General features: G+C 37.7%; 1 pseudogene; it reads right to left on the bottom strand.

Annotated features, from left to right (window-relative positions):
• Positions 1-12127: 12127 nt before the first annotated feature.
• LOC141698378 (E3 ubiquitin-protein ligase RSL1-like) lies at positions 12128-17346 on the bottom strand (annotated as a pseudogene).
• Between the last annotated feature and the right edge of the window lie 3296 nt (positions 17347-20642).

Raw genomic sequence — 20642 nt, 5'->3', positions numbered from 1 at the left:
TACAATGCACACAGCTTTTCCTAGGAGCATACTTATCAGGTGTGTAATTGTTATGTTTGTTAACCCCTACCTTCCCATTTCTATTAGATTTCCTTTTAGTTTCCTTTTTATTCTCAACCACTTTGAGCCTATTCTTTAACTGTTCTAAGGTCATGTGTCCTATATTCACCTTACTGAAATCTTTGGATGTGCTTGCTTCTTCTTTGACAAAGTTCTTGAAAGTTGAACCAAACTTTTTGTTGAGTTTCTTTAGATTTTCACTTTTAGAAACATCTGCCTGCTTTAATTTAGGAACCTTCAATGGATGCTCCTTTTCTTCCTTCAATGGATAATTTTCATCATCCGTTGATTCCACATCCGTTGACAGCCCATCAATTAATTCCATTTTCTTTTTGTTTTTATCCCAGACAGTCTCACAAAATGATTCAATTCCTTGGACCTTGACAATTTGAGCACTAACATCCCTAGATGTCTTCCAGGCTTTAATCACCTCTTGCTCTCTCTCTAATTGATTAGAAAGTATTTCTACTTTCTTAACAGATTCAGCTAGTTCATTTTCAACAGATATACAATATAGCTTAGTTTTCTCTAGGTCAATCAACTTATCTTCTAACACAGCATTTCTATTACTTAAAAACAGATTGTTCTCTTTAATCCTACTATTTTCTTTAGCAAGAGATTTAAGAGACACACGCAAGTGATACAATTCAGTAGACATGTCATTAAAAGCATCATTGCACTCTTCTTTAGTAAGCTGTGTTAAATCAGTAGTGATTGCCTGGTTGCTTGATGAACTAACTTCATTTTCCTCAGAATCAGCCATGAGAGCCAAGTTGACATATTCCACATCTTCATCCTCTTCTTCTCCATCAGCTGCCCAGTCTTTTTCTTGAGTAATGAAAGCCTTCTCCTTTTGCTTGAGCAGATCAAAATATTTCTTTTTGTAATCTACTTGGTTAAATTTCTTCTTTTCAGAAGTTGGCTTTCTGCACTCACTTGCAAAATGTCCACTTATACCACAATTGAAACACTTGAACTTGGATTTGTCCACCATGTTCTTATGAGGTTTAGCGGATCTAGTGTTTTTCTTAAATTTCATCTTTGCAAATCTTCTGGACAGAAATGCAAGATGCTCATCAATACCATCAGAGTCATCTTGGTTGGAGTTGTCTTCATTCTCAGCAACTTGCTCCTTACCCTTGCTTGATTCTGATTTGCTTGTGCCATCTTTGGAGTTTAATGTTGATCTCACAGTTTCTTGTCTGCATTCTTTCTCATTGTCAGCTACCAAGGCAACTGAACCTCCTTTCTTTCTTCCCTTCTCCAATACCTCATCCTGTTCCAGCTCTAGTTCATAAGTCTTCAAGATTCCATATAATCTTTCAAGAGTGAAGTCCTTATAATCTTGAGAGTTTCTCAAGGAGACAGTCATGGGTTTCCATTCCTTTGGCAAGGATCTTAAAAATTTAAGATTTGAATCCTTCACCTGGTACACTCTACCATACAACTTCAGTCCATTCAACAGTTTTTGGAATCTATTGAATGTGTCATTTAAAGATTCATTTTCTTCAAAATGAAAATACTCATACTGTTGAATGAGAAGCTGCATTTTGTTTTCTTTTACTTGTTCTGTACCTTCACACAGTAGCTGAACTATGTCCCAAACCTCTTTGGCAGTTGTGCAATTTATCACATTATCAAACATATCCTTGTCAAGACCATTAAACAAAATGTTCATAGCCTTCTTATCCTTGTTGACTTCTTCTGTGTCTTCCATTGTCCATTCTGCTCTAGGTTTTGGAATGGATTGACCAACAACAATTGTGGCTGTAGCAACTGTGGCTACTTTATGGGGAATGTGAGGACCATTCTCAATGCAGTTTACATAACCTTCATCTTGGGAGAGTAGATGAAGGTGCATTTTCACCTTCCAATGGTGATAACTGTCTTTGTCACGAACTGGGATTTTTACTCCAATATCCTTCTTACTCATCTTTGTTAGTTTCCAAGAACTTTAAACTCTTTGTGTGTCAAGAGCCTGCTCTGATACCAATTGTTATTCCTAGTGAACTAACAATGAGATTTACAGAAGGGGGGTTGAATGTAAATCTCAAAACTTTTTCAAGTTTTGAGCAGTTTCAAAGGCTGTGTGTTTAAGATAAACAAGTGTGTGAATTGCTTTAAGCTAATACAGACAGATATATATTCAAGCACAAAAGTACAGAACACAACAGACCTTAAAAACTTTTCTGGTGGATTTGTTTGTTCCACCAGAGATGGTATTTCAGAAAATCTGTGATTCAAGAAGTTGATCACAGCTGCATCCTAGTACAAACTAGATAATTTTTCTCAAGATTTTTCTAAACAGCTCTGGAAAAATTCTATTCTAATTACTAGCTGCTACTTGGTTTATATAACACCAAGTTTACAAGTGAAGACAAAGATAAAAAATACAATAATAAAATAAGTTCTCCACTTGTTTCTTCTCCATTTTACTCCAGTGCATTGTTGACTATTGCCTCTTTATGCTAGAGTAGAACGGCTGCTTTTTCTGATGTTCCTGAAATAGGCTACCACATCTCAGTTGTCTCTGTCAACCCATGTGCCTCTGTTTGTAGGTACAACTACCACTTGTCAACTGCTATTTAACAGAACATCCGTTGAAGCCTTCATCCGTTGATGGCTTTATCCGTTGATGTGTTAGCAGTTGAAGCTCTATCCGTTGATGCACTCATCCGTTGAAGGATGTTATCCGTTGAAGCTTTAGAGACATCCGTTGAAGCTTTGTTTCTCATCCGTTGAAGGTCTTTAAGTTATCCGTTGACACCATTTCATTTATACAAAATTACAAGGCATGAAATATTTACAATTGGCCTTCCTATCTGTATATCCTTTAGTAGTCAACATGACTTATAATTTCCCTCAATATTTAAGAATTATATCTCAAATTCAGAGACTGAAATGTGCTACAACACTAGACTTATTTCTAAGTAAAGCTACACCATCAACGGATAGCCAAAGTGGTCTTATCCGTTGAGGCTACAAACACTAGATTTCTACTTAAGTGTTTTGTTAAACATATCATCAAACTAATGCACATATATTCCTAACAGTCACGGACCAGCAACTCAGGAAGGTCATTCACAAACCAGATGCCTCTGGAAGGTTAGTTAACTGGGCCATTGAACTAAGTCAATTCAACATCAAATTCGTGCCACGCACGATAATAAAGGCTCAGGCCTTAGCCGAATTTGTGATGGAATGCACCTTCCCGGAAAGTACTCAACCTTTACCCCGAGAGATGTCCCCGGAGAGAACCAACTCGGTCACGGATTCCTGGAAGCTCTATGTCGACGGGTCGTCCACGGCCGAAAGGTCCGGAGCGGGCCTCATCCTTATTAGCCCGGAGGGCTTCACCGTTCAACAAGCAATAACTTTCACTTTCAAGGCAACGAATAATCAGGCTGAATATGAAGCACTCATTGCCGGGCTCAGGCTGGCGAAATCTCTCGGCGTCTCGAGAATGACCATCCACAGTGATTCTCAGATCGTGGTCAAGCAAACCACCGGAGAATATATCGCGAAAGATCCAACACTGGCACAGTACCAGGCAATGGTACGAAGCATCTTGGAAGCCACTCCCGACATCACCATACTTCAGATCAACAGAGAAGAGAACTTCAAAGCGGATGAGCTGTCCAAACTCGTGCAAATTTCCTCCGATCTCGTTAGTTCAGTATACTTCGAAGAACTCAAAGTACCCAGCACAGAGTGAGATGAGGTCCTGTGCATCGGGAGCCCAGACAATTGGATGACCCCTTATATAGCTTACTTAAGAGATGAGACACTCCCAGAAGACCAGAACAAGGCCATATATTTGAAGCACAAAGCTGCTTGTTTCTTCCTGGAAGAGGGTCAGCTATACAGAAGAACCTTTTCCGCACCTACCTTGAAATATGTAGATCCTGAGGAGGCCAACTATTGTCTCTGGGAGGTTCATGAAGGCATCTGCGGAGACCACCTGGCAGCCAAAACTCTAGCTTACAAAATCATCAGGCAAGGGTATTACTGGCCCATGATACACTCTGATTCCGTCACTTACGTCCAGAAGTGCTCTCAGTGCCAGAAATTCAGCAATGTCCCCAGACAAAGCCCGAGCTTGCCAGCATCAGTGTTATCTCCTATCCTGTTCGCTGTATGGGGCATAGATATCATGGGCCCTTTCCCCCAAGCAAAAGGCGACCTCCGCTACGTCCTGGTAGCCATTGATTACATGACAAAGTGGGCAGAAGCTAAAGCCATGAGGACAATCAACCAACAGGATTGTATCAAGTTCATGGACGCGATCGTCGGGTCTAAATTTGAAGCATATCTAAAAGAGCTCAGAATCAAACACAAAAGAGCGTCGGTTGCACACCCTCAGGGAAATGGACAGGTCGAAGTAACCAACAGAACCATACTTCGGGGTCTGGAAAAGAGACTAGAAGAAACCAAGAAAACTTGGCCTGACGAGCTCCCAAAAGTCTTGTGGTCCTACAGAACCACCCCTAGAGCGGGAACGAATGAGACCCCCTTCAAGCTTGCATACGGTACCGAAGCCCGCATTCCAATCGAAACCGGGTCCCCTTCCCACAGGGTTGTCAATTTCAACGAAATCTCAAACATTGAAGGGCTTAAGACCAACCTGGAACTCCTAGATGAGATAAGAGACGAAGCAGTAAGAAAGATGGAAGTCTACAAAGAAAAGACAAGGCTCCACTTTGGGAAGAAGGCCAGAATCAGAGAATATGAAGAAGGAGACCTGGTACTCCGACACACAAAGGCCTCAGACCCAACTAATCAGGGAAAGCTCCAGCCCAACTGGGAAGGCCCCTACAGGGTTAAAGAAGTACTCCGGCCAGGAACTTACAAGCTAAGCTACCTCGGGGGGACCGAAGTCCCAAACACTTGGCATGGAGCTCGCCTAAGGAAATTCTACCAATAAAGGTAGACCACACATTCCGGCATCTCCTCCATTTCTAGGCTATAGCAGCTTGATGTAATTTTCAACATTTCCCCAGAATGTACTGTTGTCCTAATGATTTAAATGAAAAAACTGATTTGGAGCGCCCCATAGCCCAAAATCATTCTACTATCATTCGATCACTATCGCTATAATACTTAGAAAATTTTATTCAGTTAAAATTTTAAAAACCCCTTCCCGGGGACCATTACACAAACCATGTGTACTTAGAAAATTTTATTCAGTTAAAATTTTGAAAACCCCTTCCCGGGAACCATTACACAAACCATGTGTACTTAGAAAATTTTATTCAGTTAAAATTTTGAAAACCCCTTCCCGGGGACTATTACAAAAACCATGTGTACTTAGAAAATTTTATTCAGTTAAAATTTTGAAAATCCCTTCCCAGGGACTATTACACAAACCATGTGTACTTAGAAAATTTTATTCAGTTAAAATTTTGAAAAGCCCTTCCCGGGGACTATTACACAAACCATGTGTACTTAGAAAATTTTATTCAGTTAAAATTTTTTTTAAAAAAAAACTCCTTCTCGGGGACCATTACACAAACCATGTGCACTTAGAAAATTTTACTCAGTTAAAATTTTAAACCCCTTCCCGGGGACCGCAACACGAACCACGTGTACTTAGAAAAAGTTCGATAAAAGAAAGCAAAACCAAATACGAAAGGGAAATATATTTACATGAATTTCCGAGGCAAACCAAGCCCCGAGACAAATCCAAATCAAAGTCAATACGGAAACCAAATAACAAAGTCTAAAAGCCACAAGGGCCAAGTCTGAAATAACTGCAAGTTACGAAAAGTAAATTACAAGGCACAAGGCCTGGGTCTTCATTCTTCAGTTCTCGGGAGGAGGAGGAGTCTTCTCGCGGCCCTCTTCGGGAGGCGGAGGCGGCTGAGTTCCGGAAGTACCTGCCTCAGCTGCTCGGGCTTCCTCACGACGGAGCTCTTCAACAAGATATAGCTCTATGAATTCGTCCATGTCGCCGCCCGGATTCTCAGCAAGATAGGCAGAAGCAACGTCCCAGCAGATATTGACCTTCTCAAAAATCTTGTTGTTAAGCTCCTCGTAGTAGGCAGGGGTACCCCGGAAAGACTCCAGCACCTCCTCTGCCGGGGGCCTAACAGCAAGCTCCTTCTTCAGGTTCTCCACCTCCGCCCGGAGGGATCCCACCAACTGCTCCGCAGCCTCCTGAGACTTCACCGCCTCAGCAACGGCTTGTTTATGCTCCCGGGATTCTTTCTCCTTCACCTCCCGATACTTGGCGACGTTCTCCTTGTCCTTACTCAGCTCTTTCAGCGTAGCCTTAGTCTTTGTCTCCCTTATGCGGAAGTTGTGGAGAATGGTAGAGCAGCCGCTGATCCAAGCATTGGCCTGAAAACAAAACGGCTAAGTACCAACACAAGGATAGAAAAGGGAAATGTTAAGGGAACGACCTTACCTCCGAAACGTCCCGGACAAGATGATCGAGGAAGGTATCCAGATCCTCCGTGGCATAGCAGTCAAAGTCAGCCGGGGTAGCATAGTTATCAAACATTTCATTCCGGCGATCATCCAGGGTCATCCGAGCCAGGAGGTTCTTCAGCGCATCCTCCTCCACCAACTTTTGCCTCTCTTCTTCCGAAGGACCCGGACCTGAAACCCTCCTGCGTTGTGGGGTTCCGGACCCTCCAGCAGCTTCCGCCACAGCCTTCCTCTTCCGCGGATTTAAAGACCCGACCTCCACCTCCTCCAGCTCAACCACCTCAACCTCCTCAGGCTCCGGAGCAACAGGCGGGGTAATCACAGGAGCACTCTGCCACACACTGTTGCCCGAGGAACCAACATCCTGGGTCTGCGAACCGCTACCTGCACCAGCTACCTTCTTCCCCGAGTCCAATTGCACGACACCACCAATCTTCTTGAACCTCCCAGCCAAATCCTTAAATTGCTGCGACATAGCGTAATGGAAGGGGTTCAGGAAGGGAAGACCTGCACAAGGAACAACAGTCATTCAAATGAACAAGACAGAGATACACAGCATGAAAAATACAAGGAAAAAACTACTAAGGCAAAACACTTACAACCAACATTATACAATGTTTGATTATCTAAAAAGGTGTTCCGGGTCCACTGGGCACCAAGAACAACCACAAAGTCGTACATCTTCGTCAAGGCATCTCCACCAAGCCTCTCGGATGGGAACCTGCTATTTTTCAAAGTGGTTTTGTACAAAGGTATAAACTCCAGGTCCCACCCCCGGACGAAGATGAACTCCTGGTGCCAGCCCCGGAGCGAATTCAACATGAAGACGGGAGCCTTTTTGGCATCAGAAGGGAGCCCACAACCATCTATATTAAAGGTAAACTCAAAAAGAGGAGGTAAGGTGGACTTTTTGATTTTAAAAAGATAATGAAAAAGCTTAAAAGTCAGGAGGTACTTCTTCACATGGCAACAGGCCAGGAACCAGGAAACCCACTTAATAGAGTTCGGGGCTAGCTGGGTGAAGGGTATCCCGTAGACGTCACAGCACAGAGACTTGGTAAACTGATGGAGATTGAGTCTCATGCTACGAAGATGCTCTAAGGGAATCCCTACCCAACCACCAGCAGGACGGTGATAAACTCTCTCGTGAGGCTCGGGCGACCTCCACTCCATATCATCCCCGAAGTGAAATACAGCCTTCACCAGATCATCTATCTGCTGGAAGGTGTACTCGGAAAGGTCAGGATGACGGTGGGCAGGAACATATCTTATCCCGGGGGCATTATAAAAAAGTTGATCCATGCGGGCCCCATCATAAGGTTCTAAGCCCCCGGGCCTATAAGCAGTGGTGAGATCCCTAAAGTAATAATCATGGGGAGGGCTGTTCTCACGAGTCCGAACAAAGTAATGGTCTATGTCTACCCAGGACCCGTCTCTCCTACCCAAAGTCTGCCCGGGGTTTAATAGGAAAGTAGGCAATTCCTCAACTATGGCTTGGCGACGGGGAGGCATATTTTCTGGTTCCGGGGAAGAGTCACTCGAAGAATGTTCAGGAAATCCAAAGTGGGGACGGTCAGGTCTACGTTTCAGGTTAGCTAATTGTTTCCTTCTACCCCTCCTAACCATATAACCCCAGAGTCTATGCCATTTCGGGAAGAAAAAGAGAAAAGAAAGAAACACAGAAGCTACTCAGAAACAGTTAACCTCAAAATCAAAACACCAAAATACATCATACAACCTATACATACATATATACGCCCATAACAAATGTTATGAACAGTCATAAAAGCAAAGAGCAAACCCAGTTTTGCATAGATTAAAACCCTTATTCGCACATATGTGTATACCAAAACACAAGCCCAAACTCAGTACAAACATCAACTTTTTCGTTGCAAACAAAAGCTATAAATCTAAACAGCAAGCAACCTATTTTGATTCATCAAAACTCGACACAATAGAAATAAACAAACTCAGATACTTGGGTACACATGCATTCTAAAAGCTCAAACTACAAGTACTCGCTAAATAATCACGAAGAAACAAAAAGAAGAACGAAGACAAGTTCGAGAACTTACAAGAAAACAGGAGAATAAACCGGCTTCAAAAAGCAAAGGAGCTCCCAAATTCGACTTGGAGAAAAATGGCAGAAATATTTTTTGTTTGCAGTTGCGTAAAGAGAAAAGAAATGAGAAAGGCGGAGTATTTATAGGCACAGAGGGAGAGTTAACCCACTCAACTACCCCGCAATCCGGTCCGTTGATCGAAGACACGTGGCACAATCTTGAGCGTCCAGAAAATAACCGCTGCAGTTAATGATTACATCGCTGTAATTATTTAACAGGCGCGACTTTTGAGGCAAAAAAGGGGGAAAAAACTGCAACGTTTCGTGCATACACATATACTTACACATATATTCGTACAAGAAGCTCAACCGCCACCTGACACTCCGGGAAAAGCGCTAGAACATTAACCACCTGTCACATATGCACCAAGGCCTACCCAAACACAACCCCGGGGACTTGCACCCAACAACACCCCGGGGTTAGGGACCACAAGTCAAAAGAAAAATGACAAAACTTTTTCCAAGTGCCAAGAATTAAACGACCCACCCAAACACAACCCCGGGGACTTGTACCCAACAACACCCCGGGGCTAGGGGCCACAAGTCAAAAGAAAAATGACAAAATTTTTTCCAAGTGCCAAGAATTAAAAGGCCTACCCAAACACAACCCCGGGGACTTGTACCCAACAACACCCCGGGGTTAGGGGCCACAAGTCAAAGGAAAAATGACAAAATTTTTCCAAGTTCTAAGAATTAAAAGACCCACCCAAACACAACCTCGGGGACATGTACCCAACAACACCCCGGGGCTAGGGGCCACAAGTCAAAAGAAAAATGACAAATTTTTTTCCAAGTGCCAAGAATTAAAAGTCCTACCCAAACACAACCCCGGGGACTTGTACCCAGCAACACCCCGGGGTCATGAGACAAGTCAAATGAGTGAATTTTTTCCTACTCCCCCATCCGGGAAAACCCGCATAAGGGAGTGGGAGGCAAATGATGGGCCAGAAATAATCAGGCCCAGGTAGAAGAGCAGGGGCCCAAAAGAGATGCCACCCCAGGCCCAAGCCGAAATGGTCCCCGGTGCCACGTGGCACAGGACAAAAGAGTCAACTGTTTCATGTTACCCAAAATGGAACAATTGCATCCTAGCCATTCATGGGTAATCATCCCAAGACAGCTCTGATGGAGGAAGGACACCTGACCACACACCTCATCTGGACCGTCCAACCTGTCACCAACCAAGAATGATCAAATGCCAGGATGAAGAGGTATAAACCCCAAAAACTCTAAATCTTGGGACCTATAAAAGGCCCCAAAAAGAGGGTTTTCGAGGTTGAAAAATATTTGACTGATATACTCACATACACACACCCTCACATATTTTTGAATAGCTCCTTCTTCTCTCTTCTTCTTCTTCTTCAAGAAAGTCCATTTCTTATTCTCACACCGGAGTTGCCGCGGGACACAACCCCCTCCGGTTCTGTTTTGCAGAGACTCCTACTTAGCAGGTTAACCGCACCCAAATCGCTGCGGAGGCCGGGTCCCAGCATGTGAGAGAAAGGAGAAGACCGGGAAAGAAACCGAATTATCAAATTCCTTTAAGAGGTTTAACGTCGAACATTATGTGGCTGTTTGGCAGAGATCATTTTCCACTTAAATGATGAAAAACCAGGATTATACTTGTAGTCGAGTGTTTGGGTAAATTATGGAATGATCATATTTTACTGTTTTATGGCCATAAGTTGAAAGTGGGGGAAGTGTTCACCATTCCCGTTCTAGCTGAATTGATTTGTTAACACCTTAGCTATCTTTCTCGTCTCAAAATTTAATTACATTAATTTAACTTGTATCTAATTAAATTATTAAATTTTTATTCTAATTCACATGCGATATGTTTTTATTCAGTTATTTGTATTTTAATATGTTTTTTTTTCTTTTTAAATTTTCAACTTCAAATTTTTTTAAAAGATAACTTAGCTTGTATTCCCTCCATCTCATTTATGTGTCAATATTAATTGCATAGTTGAACCAGTGTTACAGATTTCGGAAATCGGAACTATTCGGTTGAGGTACCGATTTACGATTTATCGGACGATTTTTAAAAAATCGGATTATTAATCGGCGATTTATCGGAAATCGGTCAAATCGGACAAATTTTTTTGACCGATTTTTGAGCAATTTATCGGCGATTTTTGAAAAATCGGCCGATTTCTATAACAGAGAGTCGAACATAATATGTGGAATAAAGTTAATTTTAAAAATATAATATAGAGATAGGTGAATTTTTTTTTCATGTATTCAATTATTATATTAAAATCTTTTTTTTGCCAAGATATTAAAATCTTGATTTATTTTAAAAAAATAAATATAACTTATAAGTTATGATTACCAAACACTTTAACAACATTATAAATAACTTATACCTAAAATTATCCAAACACTTAAATAACTTATAAGTTAAGATGTTTATATCACTTATAAAACACTTTTCGACTTTAAATCATAAATTACATTTTTTCAAGGAATCGAAATCGGCCCCAATATCACATTGCAATTTTAGCATAATATTGATTACATATTTATAGAGGGAGGTTGAACTTGAGCCCTGAACAAAAATACTACTATTTCACAACGTTTGTACCTTAACTAGTTTCACTCGTTTTCATCCTCAGTTCTAATTATACCCGACAATTTTGGACACGACACGACTTACACGATACGAAACGACACGAAAATTTAGTATTTATATTTACATTTTTAGTACACGACACGAAAGTACACGAACACGAAAGTACACGATCGAGATTTAGTGTCGGTTTTGTGTTTAACCTTCGAGTACACGATACGACACGAAGTATATGACATAAATAAATATTATAATTAAATTTTAATATTTTTTATAAATATATGTAGAATTATAATAATTTTATGCATGTTTATTTTTAAAATATTATTTGATTTCATTATATTGTATAGAATTGAGATCTAAATATATATATTTCATATATTTTATAAATTTTCTACCTAAAACTCTTATATTTTAATTTATATTAATATTTAATTAAATATATATTAATATTCAATTAACACGACATACACGACACAAAACGACACAAAACGAAAGTACACGAACACGAATGTACACGAACGCTAAACATGTCGGTTTTGTGTTTAGCATTCAAGTACACGAAACACGAAAATACACGACACGAACGAATTGCCAGGTCTAGTTCTAATGTACCTCAATTAGATTTGACCGTTTGGCAAACCTTAAAATAAGTAACTTATGATTTAAAATGAATAAATTTTAAATAAGTGATACGTTGATAAATACTTATAATTTCTATAAGTGTTTGGATAAACTTACTTATAAGTCAGATTTTTTTATTTAAATGGATTAAAATAAATAATTATTAAATACAATTATCTTAATTCATGAATTTTAAATTAAAAAATATTTTAAATTTTTTATTTTAAACTCAATATTTTTTTAAAAAAGTGAAAAAATACAAATAAGTTGGAAAAAAGTACATCACTGCTAACATTCACCTTATCAGCTTATAAGTGGTAAATTTAACTTATAAGTTGGGTCGACAAACACTCGTCGATAAGTTGTTGCGGACTTATAAGCCAATAAGTTGACTTATTAGAATCCCCAAACAGGCATGAATCTGTCAAAATTAACTAAATAATTCCATTTGCAGAGAACATTTTCAATATTAGCAAAAAACACCACCCTTGCAGTCTGGCAGCATCAGTTCTAACTTAACTCCTGCTACTGCACAATGTAGGAAGAAACAAGCACTTCATAGTTTCGCGCAGATGATTCCAGCGTCAGACTAAAACCACATTGCTAATCAGTCATATCTTTATATTTATCTTCTGCGCCTTGCAGCATATACAATATTACGCTCGTCCCATAGAACACATCTGCAAGTTGCTTTCTTATTCTTCCACTCAGCTCCACAGGTATAACAAAATTGGTGGCCGCATCTGCAAATAGATTCCAAAGTAACCAACCAATATATATAACTGAGAAATGACATTTATTATCAGAAAATACTCAGCAATGATGATGAGGACGATATAGAAATTTAGTATCTTTTTACAGAAATAAATCAAATCTTATTGCGCAACATGGACAAATTATTAAACAGTTACTATGGTATAATTGTCAACATATTATTTCTTTTCAATCACATCCGAATGATAGCATTGCCAACATATTATTGCTTTTCAATCACATCCGATTGATAGCAATGATTCCTTGGTTGTCGTTTCACATATATCATTCATCTAAAAATTTTAAAAGGCTAACACCAGGAACAGAACCAGAATTTAAAATAGAGGGGGCTTGACAAATCACTGGCCAAATTTCACTAGCCGAATATTAGCATTAGGCCAATTGTCAGCGATAGTAGGACAGGGGAAGGTGTATAGCAATTTGTCCATCCTTCTTTGGTGACTAAATATTAAATAGAAGTTGGGTTTTATTAATAGTTGGGCTATGAAAAATACAAATAAGTATAACTAGTAGTAATTTTTATTAAAAAAAAATCAGCCTGGGATTAAGCCCAGGAAAGCCCTTCGGTATACGTCCCTGGTTAACACTAAAAGGAAATACCAACAGTCAGCAACTTCATACATGATTTTCTAATATGGAAACATCTAACAGAAGTTTTGTTTTCGTAAAACATGATATAGGAATTGTCATACAGAGAACCCAACATACAACGGGTGTCACTATTAGAACAAGGACCAACTATCAGCAACTTCATATATGGGCTGTTAATATGGAACCAACAAGCAGAACTTTTATATTCCTCTAACATAATTTCAGGATTATTACAAGACACCCAAAATACGAGGGGCGAGCTCGTTTCAGATTTTGAAAACTGAAATAATATCATTTCAACTTTGTTTAGTAACAAAACTCAGTTTGATCAAAACTGAACAAGACTTGTGTAAAATACATACATAATGTATGATTAGAATATCATTTTAATATTAACATGATACATATATTTCAGACTTTTTTTCCTGATTTAAATAAACTTTCTGATCCTTGCATTAACAGATTCATGTTATTAGATAACTTCTTTTATTTTATTAAAAACAAATATACATCATTAACAATATCTATGTAAGTATAATTTTAATTTTATATATTTTATTACATATGCAAAATCCTTGATGCAGGACAACAAGATAAGTACTAAAAATACAATAAAAGATAGATAATTGTGCATAACCGCTGGAAACCCCCACCTACCTAGAATTTCCCAATCGCGGAAGAGAAATTTGTTAGGATCGCAACCAATAACAAGGGAGAAAACAATCTCGAATCATTAATCAATCAAAATCTACTTAATAATATAAGATTACATCTCCATATTTAGAGTAAATCCCTAAACTTAGCCACCAATTAAAAATCTTCTAATAAAAGAATTCTTTTATTATTCAATACTAAAATCTAGAATATTCTTAAAAATCTATTCATATAATAAAACTAATACCTAAATAAATACATATTAATATTTTGATTCCTTTGCCGCTGCTCACAGGCTCTTCGATTTTCCAAAATCAATAATTTAGATGCATTAAAAAACAATTACTAAACTTAAATTACATTAAATCGTGAAAACTACATGATATAATATTTGTAGCTAATATAAATCAAAGCATATGTTTGTGTGTGTAGCTGCTATATAGCTGTAAAGTTATAAAATAATCTGAATACCTGCAAGAGATATGGTAGCACCCTGATTTAAGCTCAATCATATTGTTGCATTTTTTACATTGCCGCCATTGCTTTTTTGTCGCAAGAGTTTTAAGCTTTACCTCTTCTGAGCATAAATAAGGATGCAGTTTCTTGTATTGAGAACACGACATGTTACTGTGCCAAGGAACCTTGCAATAAATACAAAAAGTCCATGACATTTCGTGCATCTGCTGCCGCCAGCTTTGTTTATGGCACAAACCTCAGTTCTGGACATTAAAGTTGAACACCTAGGATATGGGCAATAAACTTTCTCTGCTACAGGAATGGTTGCTTCCTTTATCCTCTGACTCATCATATCAAGTAATTTATGATTTAAGAACTTACGGCAAAACTCTAAATTCAACACAAACTTGCAACCTTCATGTGGGCATCTAGGTTGTGTGCCTTGAAACAATTTTTCTTTAGCATGCTGTTTCAAACAAGAAGAGCAAAATCTGTGCTTGCAACCATTAACTACTAACATCTGACCAATGGCTCTATCTTCTAAACATATTATGCATGCCTCGGTAAAATTGATTTTACTGCTGCTTTCTCCAGGCCAAGTGACTTGAGCTAATATAGCATCGCTTGCAAGTCCAAAAGCAAATTGAACATTTTTCTTTTCAACAAGACGTGGGTGGCAACGTGCAAATTTTCTCTGGAGTTGAGTCAACTCATCAACTAAGGGTTCCATATTTCCCAATTTCGTCACCCATTTGCCAGTGAACTGCATTACGAACAGCAACATTAGGAGAATGTATTTAAGGCATGTATTTATAATCACATTAAAGGTCAATGGGCTCAAAACTAGTTTTAAGACGATATATAAGATTCTAAAGTAAAAAAGACGGCACCAACTTCCAAGAAGTATATTTTTGTTTCTTGTACAATATGATTTAGTTTACAACCAATGTACTAGAAAAAAGAGCTATATATAGATACTTTTGTAAACACTTTACTTTTCAAATTAAGGATAGACAACACATTTTTTAACTAAGATTGTAAATTACACTATCCCTCCATACACAACAGGAATTCCATAGGTTTAATCTGAATGCAAATTCAAGAAATCCAAATTTTACTTTTGAACCAATGACAACATTGGGATCACATAAATGGTTGGTTCATCAAAGTGCATGCTAACTTGTCAACAGAAAGCAGTGAAATAACAGATAAAACGATAAGATTTGATTAGATATACGTATAGCTATATAGATAAACATAACTGGGAGCCTTATTGGCTTGCTCCTCTTTCACAACTTTGTGGCCAAACTAATAAAAGAAGGCAAAACACTCAAGAGATATGATCTTGCTTTGTTACATTCTTCTGATTAAATTATAAATATATTTATGACTTCGTTAATTAATCATAAAAAGATTGATCAACAAATACTTTACTTTCAACATTTTAAAAAGTAGAAAGCTGCCTAGCTAGTACCATCTACGAAAACATGCACCTCGATTAACATACAGAAAAACGTTCTTTTCTTTAAAGCTAAACAAACTAACAAAGTCATGTGTTTAGCTCTATTCAAGAAAATTTTATAGGCATTGGCATTCTGTATTTTTACCAAAACGATTAAGTGTTAGGTACCAGTATATTGATTCTAATTCTAAGCAAACTGAGTACTTGATCCAACATCCAAGTAGCATAATTTTATAATCAGCAGGCTTCATAACAATTACAAAAAGAGCATAACAAACAAATAATAAGAACCTACATTAATTTATAGTCTTCCCCACTAGGAATCACAATTTTCCCCAGGCTCGCAAACAAGAAAAATAGTGAGGGCCCAAATAATTTTAGTAATCGAGATAATTTAAACTAGGTATTTGTATGATACATATTTCACTACTAAAAAAATCAAATGATAAAATGTTTTGAAAATGATATGCACAAATAAAGCATCAAAGACAAGTAAAGATAAATTTTAAAAAGAATGATAGAAAATTCTAGAAGTGTTACGCAGGATCAAGATTTACAGACAAGGAATTAGAATTTTGGGAAAATGAAGCAGAAGAGGACTGAACTCTTGTCCGGTAGTCCTGAAGCAAAACCTCAATCACAACCATCTATGCCTTAATGTGTACCAATTTAACATAGAAACATAAATATCTAGTGAAAATTTAGGGGGAGCGGGGACCGGAGACACGTCTCGGATCTCCCCCTTACATAGATGCGACTTTTAATATCGTTATAAATTGAAGACCTTCTACGGGTATAAACACTACTCACATTATGCAAAACCATAAATGTAACGATAAACATAAATAAAAAATCAAAAGGACTCACATATTGATAAGTTGCATTATCCTCGCAAAACACAGTGATCCTCTTCAACCCTAACGTAACTGCAGCATTAAGCCCTTCAATCAAAGCCTTGACTTCCGCAATCTCAACACTAATCTCCCTCAACACCAAAGGCTTCCGGACCTTAAAAACAACAATCTCGCCACTCGAATCACAAATCGCAACTCCAATCCCAGCCAATACCTTCTTCTTACCATCCTCATCTCTCTCTTGTCTCACCAAACCCTTACTATACAGCCTAAAATCCTCACAACTTATCTTCTCACTCCCTATAACTCTCTCGTAGGGTTTATCAAAATAATCTCCTTTCTTCCTCCACTCCGCCTCGGGAACAGCTAGAACGTCACGTGCAAATGCGCGATCATGGATTCTCCGACCGAGTTCGTCACGCACGCGCTTCATCTCCGCGTCGACGAGCTCGCGATCGCTGAGCTGCCGCTCGAAGTTGTCGATATCTTTAGCGAGAAAGTGAGCAAAGCTGGAGCTCGAATCGTTGTTAGATAGAACATCAAAGTTGATGCGCCGTCGTTTTGATGAGGGCTGAGAAGTAAGAGAAGCGTTAAAGGCTTCTTCCATTTGGAGTTTGAAAGCGAAGTCATGATCGGACTCCGTTGATAACGCCGCCGCGAGTTCACGGCGTTGCTCTAGTAGTAGGGTTTGGAGATCGTGGTCTACTTCCATCGTTGTCTGCTTAGGGTTTCTTAGAGAGAAATTTATTGACAAAAGATGTCGGGCTTGTAATTTAAAGCACAAAATTGATCTGAATTTATTATAACAAATTATAAGTCATATTTATTAAAAAAGCACAAAAATACTTTCTTTTTTTGAAATAAAAGCATTAAATACTTATAAATTATCAATTTTTTTATTATGTGTTATAATCGCGTAAACTTGTAATTTTAGTATATGTTGATTGGTTCATTTTTTATAATAGTGGTGTACCTCTGCAACTCTATCAATTAAATTAACCTAAAATTATAATTTTTCGTACTTATCATATGTTAATGGGCACATAATAGAAAAATCGATAAATTATTTACATAATTTTATTTTTAAAAAGATTCATGATTTAGTATATACTTTTTCGTCCTTGAATATATGTCCATGACTTTTGAATAGTCAATTTGACCATATTTTGACTGAAATTCAGATGTACCGTATAATTGAATATATATATATATATATATATATATATATAGGTTCGTCCTCAAATGAGAACCCTTTATTATTGTGAGATATGAGATCTAATCATAACCATTCATTTTTATACCCTATATTAATCTCTCACTACTCATTAATTTTATACCCTATATAAATCTCTCACTACTCATTAATTTTTAGAGCAGTGTTACGTTCCCCAAATTATTCCCCAATTTTTTTACCAAATGACGTGGCAAACACATGGCATATGTTTTAATTTGTGTATGCATATTAATGAATGCGGGGTCTCATATCATGTTTAGAAAAGTTGTTATTTATTATATGACACATCAGCATATGGGAAAAATTTTATGAATTTTTTTTTAGGAAACCTAGCATTTTTCTAATTTTTAATATTTTTATATTTTAACATCATCTTTTTTAAACTCTACCACATGCACCTTCAACTACTGTCGACCACCACCACCTATGACGACCACCAGAAAATCACCGTCGACAAACATAAAATAACCATCGGAAAACCAAAATTCACCAATGAAAAATCAAAAATCACCGCCGATAACCAAAACTCACCAGATTCAGATATTATTTTCTTTCCGGCAGATTCCGGAACTAGCTCTTCTTATTAGCTCCGACCACCAACGTCAAAACAGAAATCACCATATTTGATAATAAAATACCACAATCAAATTAAACAATCACTTCATTTTCATCACCACCACACACTACCATCGGAATTATTAAAAATTTAAAATATCACTATTACAAAATCATCAAACATTACCATATTGTATAAAATTAGAAAAAAAATCCGATAAAAATCAAATCGGAATACTAGATTCAGATCCGAAATTTATTTATAATCGAAATGAGTGAAGGTTGGCCGAAATTTTATCGTAGATAGTGATTGAAGATGAGAGAGGGAGAACAAATCTAAGGAGAAAGGGAAAATCATATCAAGGATGACGAAGGGAGGCAGAAGAGGATGCTGGATGTGTCACAAATGTGGGATAAGGTGGATGGTGGCGGTGGGGTGGATAAGAGAGAGATATATAGAGAGAGAGAGATCTGAGATGTTGGGGGCGTAATAGAGGCGGCCAGAGCAGAGATGAAGGAGCATCGATGGCTGATGCGTGGTGATGGTAGGTTGTGGTGGTGGTTGGTGGGTGGTATGGGGTGAAAGAGATGAAGTGTAGAATAAAAATAAAAATAAAAATATGTGGTTGTGATAGAATTTAGGTATAAAAATGTGTGGATGAGATTATATCTTAGTTATATATATTGTTATTTCCTAACAATCTAACAAAGAATTACAGAAGGGGGGTTGAATGTAATTCTGGCTACTTTTTCAATTTTAAGAACCGTTCTACTATGAATATATATCTGTGTTTGATTTGGCTATGGTACAGAATGAAAGTATTGATGAAATCAAAACACAAAGTAATCAAATACAAGTATTTAAAAACTTTCCGGTGGATTGAATTTTTCCACCAGAGATATATATTAAAATGAGAACTATGTGATGCAATGTTTGCACACAGCTGCTTACAAGTTGAACTTACAAAGAACATAGAAATTCTTTACAGATGTAGCTTTATTCATTTCTATGGTAATTGCTTACTAACTTGTGTATTCCTTGTTCTTGTTTTACTTGCTACACTTGGTTTATATTACCAAGTTACATGATAAAAAGACAGACAAATAAGACAAAATGTTTCTAGTCTAATTTCATGCTCCTTCATTTCTCCATCCAACATCTTTGAATATCTTCAGTTTAGCATGAAAATGGAAATGCTTCTTTATTCTCTAAACCTGTAAATAGGCTGCCACATTCCATTTACATATAATCAACGCATGTGACTGTCAAGTCACTATCAACTGCTCTTTTGAATTTGTTCATCCGTTGAAACTCAGTTAGATCATCCGTTGAAACTCTGTGGGATCATCTGCTGAGACTTTGTTAGATCATCCGCTGAGAGTCTGGTTGATCATCCGTTGAAACTTTAGTTGATCATCCGTTGAAGCCTTGTGGAACATCCGTTGAGACTATCTTCATAGCAGTTAACTCCATTTCATTTATACAAGATTACAAGACATCTAATATTTACAATTAGCCAACCTATTTTGCATATCAACTAGTAGTCAACATAACTTAAAACATTCTACAACATCTAGTTCTCTAAGGCATTACACTATGTAGAAATGTGCTACTAAACTTATTAATACATAAGCTACCCTTTCAACGGATGTTAAAGTGATCATCCACTGAAAGCTACATAATCACTAAATAAAATTTACTAAATGTTTTGTTTAACTTATCATCAAGTACACAACATATTCCTAGCAATCTCCCCCAATTTATGTTTACTGGAATTGTAGGTATAAATTAAGAGAAACTTGATGATAATAAAACTCCCTTTGAATACAGACTGATTTATAGCATATAAAATTAACAAGTACTGTAATTTATTGAAAATCTTACAGAGGAAGATTTGTAGAGAATCACAAGTCATTTTCAAGGTGCTCCTCTAGACTGAGTAGATTAAGATTATTTCCTTAACTGTCTGAACTTCTTATTCAACTTATCATTGTTTTCTTCAATCTGGTGTTGAAGTTGCCTGTAAAATTCGGATTCATCCTCATTTGTCTGATCCAGCTTTTCTTGCATCTCCATGAGAGTTCCATTACTTGAAATCTTTAGCTGATTTTCCAATCTGAAGAATCTTCTGATGCATTTTTCATCTTTAAACTCCATTATCCAGTATGACCTCAAATGCACTCTACTTCCCGTGTAAGGAATTGTTAGAACTCCTGTGAGTGCATTTGGTCCTCTCTATCTATCCCTTATCTCCTCA

This window comes from Apium graveolens, chromosome 11 (assembly GCF_009905375.1).
Source record: "Apium graveolens cultivar Ventura chromosome 11, ASM990537v1, whole genome shotgun sequence".
Lineage (NCBI taxonomy): Eukaryota > Viridiplantae > Streptophyta > Magnoliopsida > Apiales > Apiaceae > Apium > Apium graveolens.
This window is presented reverse-complemented; position numbering and strand designations above follow the sequence as displayed.